The 16,475-nt window shown below is 44.3% G+C and overlaps 2 long non-coding RNA genes across 2 annotated transcripts in view; both read left to right on the top strand.

Moving 5' to 3' along the window:
* Positions 1-16,475, top strand: part of LOC146210123 (uncharacterized) — a 374,427-nt gene that overhangs the window by 56,042 nt on the left and 301,910 nt on the right. The gene's annotated exons all lie outside the window — the stretch shown is intronic.
* Positions 1,748-4,361, top strand: LOC146210137 (uncharacterized). The gene is made up of 2 exons (XR_014708318.1): positions 1,748-1,974; positions 3,677-4,361. It is a non-coding gene; the product is annotated as an uncharacterized LOC146210137 (long non-coding RNA).

The raw sequence follows: 16,475 nt of genomic DNA, 5'->3' as shown, positions 1-16,475 counted from the left end.
GCTTCACAGGAAGCTTGCTGGCACTGTCTAGCGCGACAGAGTCAAGAAGGAGATGGCGTTCACTGAAATAGTGACTAATGGTCTTCACCAGCTGGTCCCTGATGATGTCCGCGAAGCTCCCAAAACCGCAGTCGCCGACAAGGCTGCGAAGGGCAGCGATGTACTCATATGCTATCTCTCCGGCAGTTTGTACTCCGCAGTGAAAACGGTGGCGTGCGGCGATCACATTTACGGAAGATTTGTAATGCGTCGCCAGTATAAAGATAGCATCGTCACCGGAGTGTGAGGCAGCAGCGGTAGGCGCTGAAGGGGACGACGGCGACAATGTGTAGAAAATTCGCTGGCAGGATAGCCCTCTCCGGTTAGCAGAAGTGTGGAGGTATTTAGTGGAGGCACCAGACGCCAGCATGTACAGGGTTTTGAATATTTGGGGGCTGGGATTTAAAACATTCCTATGCAAAATCTACTACACCATTCGAGCTGAAATAACGTTCACAAAGTAGCAAAATATCGTCTACGTTATCTGATAAGTGAGTCAACATCGGTACTTGCCTAGATTTCTCGAAATCGAGAAAAAACTGCTCTCGGTGGCGTGCACAATTTTCGCAGAAGACAGTTCGAAAAGCTATTTTAACATGATGCGCCATCTGTCGAACAGTGAGACAAGTTCCATCCCGGCCGTTGGCGCGCTTGCCTCGCTGCCCGACAGATGGCGCGTCATGTTAAAATAGCTTTTCGACTCTCTTCTGCAAAAATTGTGCACGCCGCCGAGAGCAGTTTTTTCTCGATTTCGGAAAATCTAGGCAAGTACCGATGTTGAATCACTTATCAGATAACGTAGACTATCTTTTGCTACTTTGTGAACGTTATTTCAGCTCGAATGGGGTAGTAGATTTTGCATAGGAATTTTTTAAATCCCAGCCCCCAAATATTCAAGACCCGATAGTTGTGGAACGCCAGCCTCCATTACTCCCACGGAAGGGCGGAGGCGGCTGAAGACCTGAAAAGCTCATGATGGACGGTCAGCAGTCTACGCCGAGGTCTTGGATTAAGCTAACATCCTCGCCGCCAAAATATGTAGTATCTTACACGAGACAGGAACGCAGCAATTGACTTTTTCTCGCTGCGCGCGTGCAACACTTCGCCTTTACCGCACAACTCACAACACAGAATAGCTCATGCGTACCAATAGCAATCATTAACACCGCCGCAACAAAATTAACGCCTTTAAAGCTATGACAACGAGCAAATTTCACACAGATGAAACGCCACTCGGCTGCAGAGCGCCATTTTAACGGAAGCGCGCATCCACTGACGTCATCATGCACGGGTCACGTGAGTGTGACGTATTTCCGTGCGTGGCAGCAGGTGAAACGTGTGTGGGGTCGACTGCTGCCACGGGCGTGACTCTAGCCTCGGCCAAAAAAAAAAGGGCCACATAATGGGCTGTTGCCGCGCAAGGCGGACTTATTGTTGTCCGATGGCGGAACGAATCACTGCCACATCGGCGCAACTATTTGGGCCGTGACCCCTTTTCCCAAGCATTTCACCCCAGAAGAGCCGAGCACCAGGCCGGGGGATAGCTTGGCGCCGCCAGGGGAAGGCGAAACCTGAACTTGCAGAGAGCCGGCTCCGTGAACTGCGCATGCGCGCCCAGAACCAAAGTGGAAAGGAGGATGCATTGATTCTCTCGACGGATGTGACGTCAAACAACTTTTAGTATTTGCTTTTTTCTGCAAATAAGCTTCGAGCCACCGCACCAGAGCAAAAGCTGGCGCGCTTTTCGGGCAACGGGTGCTCGCACCTTGCGAGCCCTAGGTCGCTTTTCATGCGTCGGCTTGTTGTAGTTTGCGGGGCATCATCCCGATAGATGCAAATTCGGTGAAAATCTGATTCGGTTTGTGGATTGTTGCCCTAAATTCAACAGCGTAGCCTTCGGTCCTGTCGCTGGCCTGTCTGCAGCCTCCGACTACGGTGAGTCGTACGCGAGTGATGGTGTTTCGTACATGCCCGCGAGCTCTGTCGGCGTTCTGCTACAGTCTTGCAGATTTTTTAACGAGTTTTTACACGGCAGTGCAGCTATGCGGTAGTCACAATTACTGACGCGGCGTAATCACGCGACAGTCTCCGGGCGAAGGCATGTGGAGACTGCATAAATGCGTCGATCCCGTTTCTTCGCGCTTGAAACAACCGTTGCATACCTGCTGCTGTGCACCGATCGGTCGCCGGTCGCTGTTGTCTTCGGGGTGCACTGGGGTATTGGGACGTACGCGGCGACTTACAGATGATGTGAAACTATTTGTGAGTCGAGAGTCACGGAAGTTTGTAATTTGCTTTTTTTTTTTTTTGAAATTCTTCGTTTGTGGCCTAGTTTGTTTGTGCAGTAGCAGGCATTTTGGTGTGGTGCGCCAGCGTGAACGCGCTGGTTTATGATCAGGAGGTTTTATTGTCTTCCTCGCAACTTCAGCAGATAGAGTGGCTGGGCCCATAGAAACGGTCGTGCTTCTGTCAAAAAACTGTCGTAAGGTATTTATCTATGCGGCCCATACGTGGTGCTGCAGTGCAAGAGGTCAGCTTCTTTACAGTGTCGACGAAGTGCTAAAGAAGGGGAGTTGCTGGCTAGCTGAGAGATAGTATAAATGTAAACTGGCCCAGTGCGAAATGAGCCCCGGAGTGAAACGAGCCTACTGCTCAGCATAAAATTGCTACAAGATACGGGCATATACCCGCACGAATTTATTGTGCTTGTATGCTCACACGTTCCACTGTCGAGTACTCACATCGATGCATGCAGCAATGAGGGTGACTTTTCGGCTATCATAGGTTCTTGCCCATGAGAGTATCTGCCCTTTTACTACGAAAATAACTGCATTGGTAGAACTCGCTGAGCTTATTTATATAGATTTAACACTTCAGATGCATGTCGATACCGCAGAGTTCCCTAATATATATCTTTTGCTTGCTCCAACAGCGTCATCACTTTGAGAAAACTGGGAATGATAGCAGAAACAATGCCTCCATAAATAGTGGGCAGTGCTTGGCTTCAAGCTGCTATCAAGGCCATTGACAGCTTATTTGAAAACAAAGCAATAATTAACCTGAGGTGGTACGTTTTGTTGAGGGGAGTGAGGCACCGTTGCATGTACAGCCTTTGTCAAAAGTGTAGAGCCCGGGGGGTCCGCTTCTGAGCCGTATAGTGGCACTGATGTAGAATTAGTTGAGGCCTTTCCCACTGAAGGGGGTAGGACAAAACATCTTGCCATCAACAAAGTTGGAATACCGGAAATTCATTACAAGCCGCAGGAACTGGCCCAGAAGCAGACCCCCTGGGCTCTACACTTTTGACAAAGACTGTACCTCGTAATCCTGTCAAAGAGCTTGGCAGTTGCTGCTATAAGCACTCTTGATTACAATTCCATGCAAGCCGCAGCATATTCCGCACTTACTGCACACGTGATTTAACTTAGTCTCTTTGTTTGCTATTTCAGTGTTTTGCAAGTGTGCTAAATATTTGTATTTGTGCTAGCATTGACTGCCAGTCTCGTTACTGCCTTTTTCCTTCTGCGGCAGGCACTCTCACTTGCTTTACTCAAATCATATTCTACTGTGAGTGAGTTTGCTGAATTTATGCAAACTAAATGTAATTGCTGTATTACTCTTTTATTTACATTTACAGAGGCAAGAAATACTCTGGGCCGACGTACGAGTTTCCTCCACCAGTTGGATTCCGCCGCTACCTCAGTAGTGCAGTGAGCTGTAACTGGTGTGACCAAATGGACACTCTCACTCCTACTGGTTTAGAGCGTGCTCCATTTAAGTTTAAAATATCTTGCTTGCAATGTATTTAATCTTGTTGTGGAGTATTGTCACCCTTGCATTTGCTGATATGTTATTATTTGGAAAGCATTCAGAGTGATTTTGGACGCATGATTTGCAGTGGCGGAAGGTGGAGAACCACAAATGTGTGACTGCAATTTTTTGCCTCTCTAGTTTTCAGCCTTTAGAATTAAAGCAACAGATTGATGTGTGAACAGGCCTGGCATGGATTAAAGAGTTTGTCATATACAACAACACTTGACCCTTGCGGGGGTAACACAGCTGTGGTTATCTGAGCAAAAGTTCTCTGTATGTGATGGTGTCCGAAACATGGCATTGTCTTAAGTAACTTGGCATGGAATCGGCCACTTCTTGCACTCTCTTGACAGCATCTATTGTAATGTGTGCTAGGCGACATGCCTTCGGATCTGTTGTATGTCTGCAGCAGTTGCCTTGATGTATCAAGATGGGGTGGTTGTTGAGAGTTGGAAATTGCTATTCTCCCGACTACACCAATAAAATGCAGTGCGGCCAAATACCAGGAACCAATGTGTTGTGTGGTTCATTGTGAAGGCTTGCCATTCTCGTAACTTTGCCAAATTGCTAGAAACATTATTTTTAAGCCCGGTCTTCTTTTGCTCATAGCACAACTCATTTCGTGCATTTGTCAACTTTTTGTGGTTTATGGTTGGCACATTTTGCAGAGGGTGACAAAATTTGAGCTGGTGTGCCACGAAGGTTAAATATCTCTTTTTATTGAACTCTTCTCGGGAAGCTACATGCAAATACTGCCTAATGTGGCTGTGAGGGCTTCGCACTTGATTGATGTACCGGTGCATTACTTGTGGCAGCTGGTCTACATTGTACAGGACTGCCACTTTGAGAAGCACCAGCACTGCTATGAAGCAGATTCACAGCATTGTTCCTGGTGGAGGCAAACCACTGTAGATGTCCTCATTCCAGTGCAGCTTCAGCCAGTGAAGTTTCACAATGCCCGTGTTGGACAAACAAGAGGCCTATGAACTTAAGCATTTCACTTAGTCATTTCTTCCAAACATCCGTCAAAACAAGCAACCTGTTGGTTTCCCCAAAATCCCTGTACAATCATATTTATTTTTATTTTTACAAATACTTTGTATCATAAGCTGGAGAACCTTCACTCAAGTATACACTAGGTTCCTATCTACATGAAAACTACACGCTTGTGTGCCAGTGTCAGCAGATTGTTGCTAACGATTGTGGAAACCCTCCTAAACAGAGATAAAACTGAGAACATGCAGCGATCATGTGTACATACTCAAAAGCAAGTGGGTACGGAAACTATGTGCACCTTTGGCCACTAGTTGGCATTACAGGTGGTTGTAGTACCTGAATCGCTAAAAGCTGAAATCAGAGCTTCTTCTGACAGACTCTTCTGGCTTCTTTGCTGCTAGTGCGATAAAAAAAAATCTGTAGCTGAAGTTGCTGAATCACACAATTTCAGTGTTTTTTGTTGTGCGGCCTGACACGAACATTTCTCTATCTAAGGTGCCACCATTCTTCAGATACAGATCGCTTGTGTGTCACCACTTGGTGCAATGTTGCTCTGTGTCACCAGGGGTAGAGACAGACAATTGGAGGAGGAGGATACGCTACAACAGGACATGTATTTGCAGACTAACAGGAAAAATAAGGAGGCCTTAGGAAAGCTAAAGAATACGGTAAACGCTGCCATGAGGCTCACTGAAAGAATCTCCAATCTAAAGAGAGGATTGCAGGAAAAGGAGTCAAGTCATTTGGTACAGGCATTCGTGATCAGTAGAACAGTTTATGCGACGCCTTGTATGAATATGGATGTGACTGAGGAAAACAAGGTGGACGCTATGATTAGGCTGACGTATAAGGCGGCCCTTGGGTTACTTAACATTGCTTCTACCGAAAGTCTGTGGGATTCATCATCATCAGCCTGACTATACCCATTGCAGGGCGAAGGCCTCTCTCATATTTCTCCACTTAGCCCGGTTCTGTGCTAGTTGCATCCGCTTCACCCCTGCGAACTTCTTAATCCACCCATCTAACTTTCTGCCGCCCCCTGCTACGCTTTCCTTCCCTTGGAATCCAGTTTGTTACCCTCAGTGACCATCGGTTATCCTCTCTTCGCACTACATGTCCGGCCCATGTCCATTTCTTCTTCTTAATTTCCACTAGAATGTCGGTAACTTGAGTTATTTCTCTGACCCACTGTGCACGCTTCCTGCCTCTTAATGTTACCTCTACCATTTTTCGTTCCATAGCCCTCTGGGTTGTCCTCAACTTAAGTAGAACTCTCTTGGTTAGCCTCCACGTTTCAGCCCCATAGGCGAGTAATGGTAAGATGCAACTGTTGTATACTTTCCTCTTGAGCGATACCGGTAAGCTGCTAGTCATAATCTGCGAGTGCTTGCCAAATGCGCTCCATCCCAATCCTGTTCTTATTTCCTTTTCATGGTCCGGATCTGCGGGTGCTACCTGTCCTAAGTAGACATATTCGCCTACTACTTCCAGTACTTCGCTACCTAATGTAAACTGCTGTTCCTTTCTGAGGCTGTTGAACATTACCTTAGTCTTCTGCATATTGATTTTTAAGCCTACCTTTCTACTTTTCCTGTCTAGGTCATCAATCATTATTTGCAGTTCATCCCCCGAGTTGCTTAGCAAGGCAATGTCATCAGCAAATCGCAGATTACTGAGGTATTCTCCATCTACCCTTATCCCTCACTGCTCCCATTCCAAGTCTCTGAATACTTCCTCTAAGCAAGCTGTGAACAGTACTGGGGAGATTGGATGCCTGGCAAGGTTAGTTTCATATATGCGTGAAATCGCACGGTGAAGTCATCGGTCATGACCGGACATGTCTTGTGGTGACCTCAGTTCTGGTTATTAGACATGACTGGATGTGACGTCATGATGATGTCACATCCGGTCATAGTGACATTACTGCGAACACATTAAGCTGCGCACAATAGATGAAACAACCTCCTGCTTAAACAGCATCACTGTTGAAAGTGGCCGTTGAGCAGTCTAGTTGAAGATTTGGGCGGCTGTATGCGAGCAAGGAACTGAGTGCTGTGATTTAACTTCCCAAAATAAATGCCACGGAGTGGTACTTTTTTCTTAATACAGGTCATACGTTCACTAGAACCACCTTACTCTGTATTTTACAGCTGTACATGCTGCAAAAAGCAAATTTTCTAAATTTAAGAATTTTATTCTGGCATGGCTTATATTCTCTAATCTCCAAAACAATTTTCTTGGGTTCCTTTACTTCTGGAAAACTTGGGATATTGTTGGAACAACTACGATGAGAACAGCAAATTTTACAAATTTGAAATTTAAGTGTATGAGAACATGCAAGATGGCGACCATGGCACAAACTTTTTTTTTCCATCTAAAACAAGCTGGGGTAATGTTTGTCATAGTAGCTCAATACAGTCCTTTTCTGAACTGATGGCGGTCAAGCGTAAAAATTGCGTCAAATGGCATGATATGGGTCTGTGTGCAGGCTTCACACAACTTGTACTCTCAGGCAAGTCCAGTAAAAGAATCTGACTGCTGAGCTGCTACCCGGCACAACAGAACCCAGAATGCAACCTAATCCTACGTTAGCCTGAATACTTAATATTTTTGAGACAAACCATTCATAGAAGGTTGAAAAAACTCGTACATGCAGAATGCGATCAAAAAAATCTGGAACAAGTTTCATGACACGCATGCCATTTTTCACAGCATATCACACAACTTGGAAGAAAGTCGACAACTTCACTTTGAAAGCAAATTTTTGTGAAAATGTACAACACCACTGGGAAGGAAAACAATTGAAGCAGTTGAAACAAAAAAATTTGGTAGCGTATGTGTCAGTGAACCCTCAGTGTCTATTAAAAAAAGTGAAATCAATGATCTTCGACACTAGTAGAACCTGAATAGCGCTGTGTGATAAGGCTGTCCACAAGTGGCAATAAGCAAAGTTAAAATCAAAACAAAACAAAACTTGACAGAACTTGCACCAATATCACTGCTATACTAAAATAAAATACACAGACACCATATAACCACTGTTCACAATACAAGTTCTACAAACCTGATGCGAATTTTTATATCATAGCTGTAACGATACTAGCACAGCCTGATAATTACAGTACACCTAAACAATCACTCTACCTGCCTCTATGCATATAGGCACTATGTACATATTGTACTTGACTACAAAGTTCAGCATGGTAGTTAACAACCATGCACATGAAACAGCTCGGGTATTGAAAAGCCTCTTCCAATCTTGTTCAAAACCAATATATTCTGATCAAATCAACATGCAAAATGTAAATCTTTCGTAAAAAATTTCATTTTGCACACAAAGACAAAGGTAGCTTTACTGCACATACTGTAGCACGAGTTGAATGCTACGGGCAAATTTTCATAGTGCTGCAGGGTTTTTATGTGTTTATTATATGAACGATGCAAAAAATAAAAAATCGGTGAACTCCATAAAAGGTGCCACATTAGAACAAAAATTAGCAGTGCTATGCCTAGATAATTCCACTGCAAGAATGCATCTGTGCTGACTCATGTTCTATTGCCATAAACGAAGTACAGTATGTGAGGAATACAAGGGATGAAGGTTTGATTCCCAGTGGAGACAGTATTTATTTATTTTATTTACCCCACTAATCACACATGTGCTCTGTGCTGTCGTACAGTACAGCAAGTAACAGCATATGGTACCTGAAGTAAGACATAGTTCATGCTGGTTACATCGGCTGTCATGCAAAGACGTAATCAATGCAATTAACACTTTTTGTAGTGGCTTGAAATTGTTGACGACTGCGACCCCGAGCAGTTCGCACCTGAACACTGGCAACCACTGCGATTTCGTAGTATCGATGACAGTCGCCGCAGATGATGAGGGGAATGTATGGTGCCCTCACAATGCATCAGCCATCTCGCAGATAAGTGCTGCCATTCAGCGCCACCATTGCAATTCTTGTTTAAATGGCTATGGGTTGTACAAACTGGAAACTCTAGCAGACTAACAATCTTGTGCATTCACAATGCCGTAATAACATTGCATGGGTAGTAATTTAGAAAAAATAAGTACATTCACAGTTAAAACTGGTTCACTGGACAATATTTTGTAAGTAATAATTCAACAATACTGCACAAGAATTTTCAAAACTCCTCTGAGCCTCACTAGGGCACCTATGAATGTTGTGCAGCCTTGGTGGATGGAACCGTGACAGATTATTGTAGATGAAAATGTAGCCATTAAATACTGTCCTTTTTAAAATGCGTGATAGAGCGTTACACTGCAGTGCACAGGTGTAGAACATAAAAACATGGCTGCAGCTGCGAGCTATCAGGTGGCTGTCGCACATACTCCATGATAGTAAATCAGGTATAGGTATCTTCCATGGGGCAGGTAGCTAGTAGCAGGCTAGGCAGGCAAACAGGGTTCGTTCATGGCTCTGGTCCACCAACAATGTGACAGTGCTGCAAGTCATCTATACTTGGGCAGATTACCTAACATGCAGACAACTACTGTAAAGTCAAACACTGAACTTACAAAAAAATTAAGTTGATAAATGAAATGTACTGCCTTTGGATCTGAGCAAGAATGAGAACAGAGGCAAGCCATTTGGCAAGCCTGTTTCGATGCATTCCCTAAAGCCACATCTCTATGCTGTTCTGACCAGTTTATTTGTTTTACAAGAATACACTAGGAAAGAACCAAGCGATCGCACATTACATCTACGTTGTGCACTACAGTAGTTATAAAAATAAAAATCATAGCTAACGAGTACGTGACCCCGTTCGGTAATGCAGTACATTTACTTTGCTGTACAGCGTACCACTCGTCTCGGGACTGACGGACAGCGTGTCAGGCCCTTATCATTTGCCAAAAAAAAAAGCGAAGCTTAATTTCTAGTAAATCAACATTACACATTATTAAGAAGCGGTCAACACACTTGAAACACAGTCCTATATTCAGCTAGTCTGCAAACTGGTTTGATTTGGTTTGTGGGGTTTAACGTCCCAAAGCGACTCAGGCTATGAGAGACGCCAGTCTGCAAACTATTACCACAGTCATCATACATAAAAGCAATAACAGGCGCATAAATGCAGCATGTGCAAAACTGACGTTGGCCTCGGTGATCTTACGACTGCTAGGGGAAAGCTACATGCCTCACATTGACACTAAAAATTAATTCAAAGTACTTCTGACACAAACGTAAGCCTTCGATGTCTCTGTAGCCATTATGCCTAAACACTTTCAACGGAGCGCTTTATTTAGTTCTGCGCAGGCAAGCAGAACTTCTCTCAGACAACCTCAAGTGCAGCAAGAAAGTAACCTTGCTGCAATGTTCACAGTTAAACGTCCCGAAACAAATCGCTCCCAGCTAATTTCACACAGCGATTCGCGGAAGAATCGCGGTTCTAGCGCAGGCACCATGCTTACCAACATGGCACTCGAGTACGTTAATGTTCCACAAATCAATATATTAACTCATTTCCTTCCAAAGAGCAATCAGCTGGCTTTCTATTCGACTCACCAAAGTGATGCTCACCGTGCGAAGTGCGTCGCCTGTGCTGTATAAACACAGAACACAGCCATTTTATGGTTCGTTAGCATTAGCAACAAATAGATAAAGCGCAACACAGGCTCCGTAAAGCACTGGAAGGAGAATAACCAGAGTCAATAACGCGTCAAACATTTTTTTTAAAACGTTTCATGTAACGCGCCGCAACTCAAATAATTTAGCGGAGGGGGCGATGATGATGATAATGGCGCACGCACCATCGTATCTGAAATTGTTGCAAATGAAACTATACAGTTTCAGTTAAACAAAGGAGGTGGTGACCCATAAACTACAAGTGCGAATTTTAATTATCTAAAGGTTTCCTTTTACTGAATTAATTTTTGTTGGTATTGGACGTTTTCGCCACCTGCAGCGCTGTCACTCAACCGTTGCAACGGCGCGCCATTTGAACCGGCTGGTTGTACGGTGCTCGCACAAGTCTCTGCTGTTCTCTCGAGTTCTCTCTTCTCAGTTCAGCTCTCTCTACAAGCCTCCCAGAGGCTGTATGACTCATTTATCTCGCCACAAGTAACTTTTAAACCACAGTTCAGCAATGCGACACTAGAGCCATTCAATGAAGGACTACACTTATTCCTAGTCTGGCATTTATTTCCTTTGCGCATTTTCACTCTGTCCATTCATGACAAAAAACTTGGAAGAAAACTCAAGTGGCTAAGTGGCTTCCCACAGTGCAGTTACATATCTATAGTTATTTCATAAATTGGCAACAGAGTTTTGATTTATCATCACTGCCTGCATTAGGTATGCTGAAGGGAATTAATGGTCTGCAATCATCGCTGCTTCATGCGTTAGCTGCAGCCGCCAACCTTGGCTCATTTGCCGACATTATCTCTTCATCCCAGTGTCTGGTATCCCTTGCTTGTTTCACTCCCTCGAAACCTAATCGATTAGCTGAAAAGCCCTATTTCCTGGATTACATGTCCCACTCTAATGCTTCTTTTCAGTTTTCTGCATCTTCATACTCAAAGATGTGCACCATGTGCTGCAATCTCAACTGCAAGTACTCTACTGCAAGATGCCCAGCACTCTGTGTCATATGGTATGGTGTTGCGGCAGCATAGAAGTACCACCCACACAAACCATCAGATGAGGACCTGCTTATGCCCTCACCTTTTTGGACCAAGGACGCCACCTGCCCAGGGCAAATAGGGCCTGCTCATTTCAATAATAGCCGATTGCTACTTCCTTGTTATGATTGCCTTGAAACTGTACTTTAATCCACATCTGTGTTTGTGAAGGTTTTCCAAATTATTTTACTTTCTATAACCTGCTGCACTGTCCTTTGCTTAGGTATTTGAAACTAATGCTTTAATGTCCACTTTTCAGCGTTTCAAATGATCACATGATAGCAAGCTGCCTTTTATTACATTATATGTACAGCACCTTCCAAATTTACATTCACCTCTTCTTGCTCTTGGGGAAATGTTTCTCATGGTTCAGATTCAGAGTGACTACCTGGCTTAAAAACATTACTCCCTTCCTACGTCCGAAACCTTCCTACCTATGTGCAGCAGTGACTTTGTGGCTATGCATTCAACTGCTAATCCTAAGGTTTTAAGATTAAATACATGGCTACATTTTGGCAGAGGCAAGATGTAAAGACACCTGTGGGCTATACAATGTCAGTGCATATAAAAAGGACACCAAGCAGTCAAAATTAATTAGCTCTTTCCCATGCTTGCCGTCTTTCATAGACCGCATTAGGTTTTGGCATTCCCGATCCCTGTGTGCCATGCCAATACCTCTATCTGTTGTAAAGTTGCTCTCATCACAAAGGTTTGAAAAATAAACTTTCATCTTGTAGTTTCTTTAGGTCCTTGAGCATGTGCTGTTATTGAGGCAGTGGGCAATATTTGGCTGGGGCCTTAGACATGCAATAGCCCAAACCAGATTCGAAATCGAGGAAACAGTTTAGCTGAAACAAATGTTGATTTCAGTCTCATCGACATCAACTGTAATGCCCGTTCTCTTTTTCTACAGGAATATAATGTAGACATGATGCAATGCTGTTCTCCCAAATGTTTTCCGATTGTCATGGCTACTACAGTTCAAAATAATGAGACCAAAGAGCACGACACACAAGGAATGCTTATTTGCAATGGAAGCATTTTATTGCAAGCTATGAAGTAAATACATTTGTCGTGAAGAACAAGCAAAAGATTGCAAGAAACCATCAAAACAAAATTTAAAACCCCATCTAGAAAAGTAAAAATCTAATGCCATGTTTTCATGGAAAGCAGCTATTTTTTAAAAAAGGCTGCTCTTTGAAGATACTCACAAAATTATTTCAGCATAAATGCTCATTTGCTACAATCCTCTTTTTTTCCAACTAGACACAGTCTACAAGACCTTGTATATAAAATGTCACCAACCAGCACGCAGCTGCCATGCCATCAGCGAAACCATGCGCCCAACTGCTCATTGCACACCAGCCAAAACTCTGCACTGCCTTTGGGCAAGTGGAAAACAGCTGCAAAGCATCTTAAAACCCATCCACCTTCTGTTTCTATTTTAAGGTGCTATCATTTCTCCTGCTTCAATCATTCCTTTCGTTTTCAGGTGCGATTCCATAAACTGAACTTCTTTATGAACCACCCTAGATTCGAAAATGTGTTCAAACCTGCTGTCTATGAGGCAGCGCCTTCAGAATGCGCGATGGCCAAAAACACTTTTGCAGCAGACTCGTTAATAACAGAGCTACAACCATCAAAACCGGTATGTTTCTCTCCTTCCCTTCCATCACCAAAGAGTCTCTCCCTCCTCCCTGGTTGACTAGCCTCCACAAGAGAATACGCGTAGGGCTGGTACATGTAGGCTCCCTAAATACGCAAAATGTGGAGCACCATCTCTTAGTGCTTTGAGAAACTATGCCCGCCATGTTGGTTTGGTCAACAAAATGAAAACGCTGGCTGCCCTGTGCTGGGTAAAAACAGCTACGAGAACGCATCAAATGCAGTCATTATGGCCCCGACTTTTACAGGCATTATTATTTTTTTCTTGCTGGTTGGTTTGTGGGGTTTAACGTCCAAAAACGACTCAGGTATGAAAGACGCCATAGTGAAGGTCCCCAACAATTCCGACCACCTGGAGTTCCTTCTTTAAGGTGCACTGACATTGCACAAACACGGGTGCCTTGCTTTTTGCCTTATATCAAAAAGCTACCGCCGCAGCTTTTTTTTTTTTCTTGCTTTCTGCTACCCAAGCACCACCAGTGACCTTCGGCTCATCCAGCTACAATGCCAATAAGGAGGAGGAGTGGGAGAGGCTGAGCTCAATGGGTGGCCGAAGCATAGGTGCGAGGCGTCTGGCCTTTCTTAGGAAACCAAGCCCGTGCATGTATGGATGTTCTGTGTTTTCTGTATTCATGGTTATGCATGGTGTACCATGGCTGGATTCGAGTGGCGACGGTGCGCTCTTTACGACCTATGCATGGAGGGTGCTTCCTGTCTGCTACAGCTGCGAAATCGTGGCACTGTGTGGCATTGACACGTCTACTCAGTGATGCCGTCATTTGGTGTGCAACAAGCTGGAAAAAAAAAAAAAAGCGGAGGCTGGCCAAGCCTGCCGCTGCAAGCCTGCACTTTCACCCTGTTGTGATTCTTGCCAACGAGATGTCATGAACTTGAGCGTTCAGAGCGACCTGCAGTGATTTTTGCCGCTGTACTGAGAGTTATAGATGATAGGTGTGCCGGCCGTGAGCCATCCTTACAGGCTCTGGCTGTATATCAGCATCTTGCCGAAGAGCCAAAACCAGGGAAAAACTCGCATAAAATATAGCTAAATTATTGGAACAGAGTTCTCCATCACTCGGAAATTGATGAAAGGAAACACCGCAAGTTTTTCAAACTTGCAGGCGTGGGCACGTCGTTCAGAGGAAATAAAGTTCAAATGCGTGGCAGAAAGCATACGTATGGGTCCGGACCGAAGGAAATACCAAAAGCACACTGCGGCCGAGAAGCTCAACTATTGTCATGAAGTTAGCTTCGTTACAAACTAGCCGCAGAGCTTAGCAACATAGGTGGCAGGCAAAGACAAGGGTCAGAAGGCTTTCCTACTATCCTTATATGAGGATGGTGATGAATGTCTCCTGTTATTTCGAGGTGATGTTGCGCACGCCTCAGAACAGGAAAAACAGTTACAGTGAATGTGCTGTTCAAAGTGCACAAAAAGTGCAATAAGAGCAGGTTACTTTTTTTTTTTAATTTGCACTAACAACTTAAAACAGGTCAACGACCAGCCTGACTTGCAGACACGTGAAGGCGCCCGAACTTTTGGTACATGTGCAGAAGCAGACAGAAATGTGCCCAAAAGCGAAAAGATGCCGTCACACTGGCATATCATTTGAAACAATGCATGTACGCAAAACAGGTACTCCTCCTTGCTCGGCCACTAATTTTAACAGGCCCGAGAGCCCAAAAATGTTCATGTGCTAAATTCTGTGCTTCTGTAGCCATGTCAATGCATTTTTGACAGTTCCCCTCATATCATGAAGGAAACAAAGTTACAGCAGGAAGAAAAAAATCAGCTTTTGTGCAGCATAATGGGACTGACCTTACAATAGTATGCTGCTACTTGCCTTACTGCAGACTGATAACCCAAATCACTGTTGTATTCAGATGGTAATTAGCACATGTTGCACACTGTAAGAAATAAGACAAAGTAAGTATTACTACGATCAAAATGTGCTAAATAATACTGTTGTCTGAGCCTACACTGCACCGCTTTCGCGCACACAAAATTGAGACTACATAATTTCTCTAAGTATTTCGCTCACTCCGTAAACTGAACACTTGAACGCTTGAAGGCGCGAACGCAGGTGCACACCGGGCGCCGCCACAGAAGCGAGTGGCCAGGGTTGGGTAAATCCTGCACGAACTTCACGGGGAAGAGAGCACTGCTTGCCTAGAAGAGCTGCCATTATATCTGCGGCGAATGCGCAGGTTGTATGAAAGTGCGCGCCGCTGCCACAATTGAGTCCAGCCGTTGGTGTATGAATAGCACAGTGCACAGAACACGCTGAAGCATGCATAGACAAGGGCAAGAAACTAAAAGCCTTCTTTCTTGTGTGAGTGTATGCATGAGTGAAAACGAAATGCAAGACAAAAAAGTGCGTGACATCAGCAGACCAAGTGACACCCCTCGCCCATCAGTCAGAGAGAAACCAATGGATGCAGTATCTGTTGGTACCTCATCGACAAAGTTCGATGGCCAGCGCAAAGGATGAGGAGGTTTGGCTGTTTTAAAAGGACCATGAGAGCTTTGGTTTGCATTTTGTTGCTTTCCAGTGTGTGCATCGCTGCAGTATTTCGCAGAGACCATGTCCAACGCCTTATCGGGCTTGGTTAAAATGTCAGCCTGGTCAGTAGCCCTTGAATATGTTAGCTCTCTTAAATGAACAATCTGAAATAAGCAAGGACATAAGTTGTGCTGGCCATATTGTGGACTGCTTTCAAGACAATGTGTGTAATGCCAAATAATCTGAGAAGTTGAATAAACGGTTGGGGTGCCCTGTTTTGTTTTCTAAATATGCATTGTAATACCATTTAACACAGCTCGGCCACCCAACTTGTGCACACCAGCTAACACAAAGCTTTAGCTGCGCTACACTAATTCCTCTGTCACACAAACACTTCCGATCCTCATTGAACTCAATCTGCATTCAGGCTTTCAAGAAGGACTGAAGCATCCGGTGCTACACGGGCGTTTTCAGTCAGCATTGAGAAATTTCCTATGTGGTCCGTCGTCTGCTATCAGTCGCAATGAGTCTCAAAAGGAAATTTAAGATTGGGGTAATGATTGCACGATTTCAGTGTACACAGCAGCATTCCGCTTTTGGCGCCTCAGGTCATCTAACCTATCTTCCCAGCGGTCAAGTGCTACAGTGCAGTTTCTCTTCCGCTCTACAGTTTCCACGCTGACGCAGTCGAAGAGAACGCCACCTTAGCTTCCACTGGCAGTAGACTACGGTGTCAATATTATAAAATTAGCCATTCTACGAATGTTCTATCATGCCTTTTAATACATTTATGTGTTATTATGTGCAGTTCT

The sequence above is a fragment of the Amblyomma maculatum genome, chromosome 1 (assembly GCF_055883805.1).
Source record: "Amblyomma maculatum isolate TAMU_Amacu chromosome 1, ASM5588380v1, whole genome shotgun sequence".
Classification (NCBI taxonomy): Eukaryota; Metazoa; Arthropoda; class Arachnida; order Ixodida; family Ixodidae; genus Amblyomma; species Amblyomma maculatum.
This window is presented reverse-complemented; position numbering and strand designations above follow the sequence as displayed.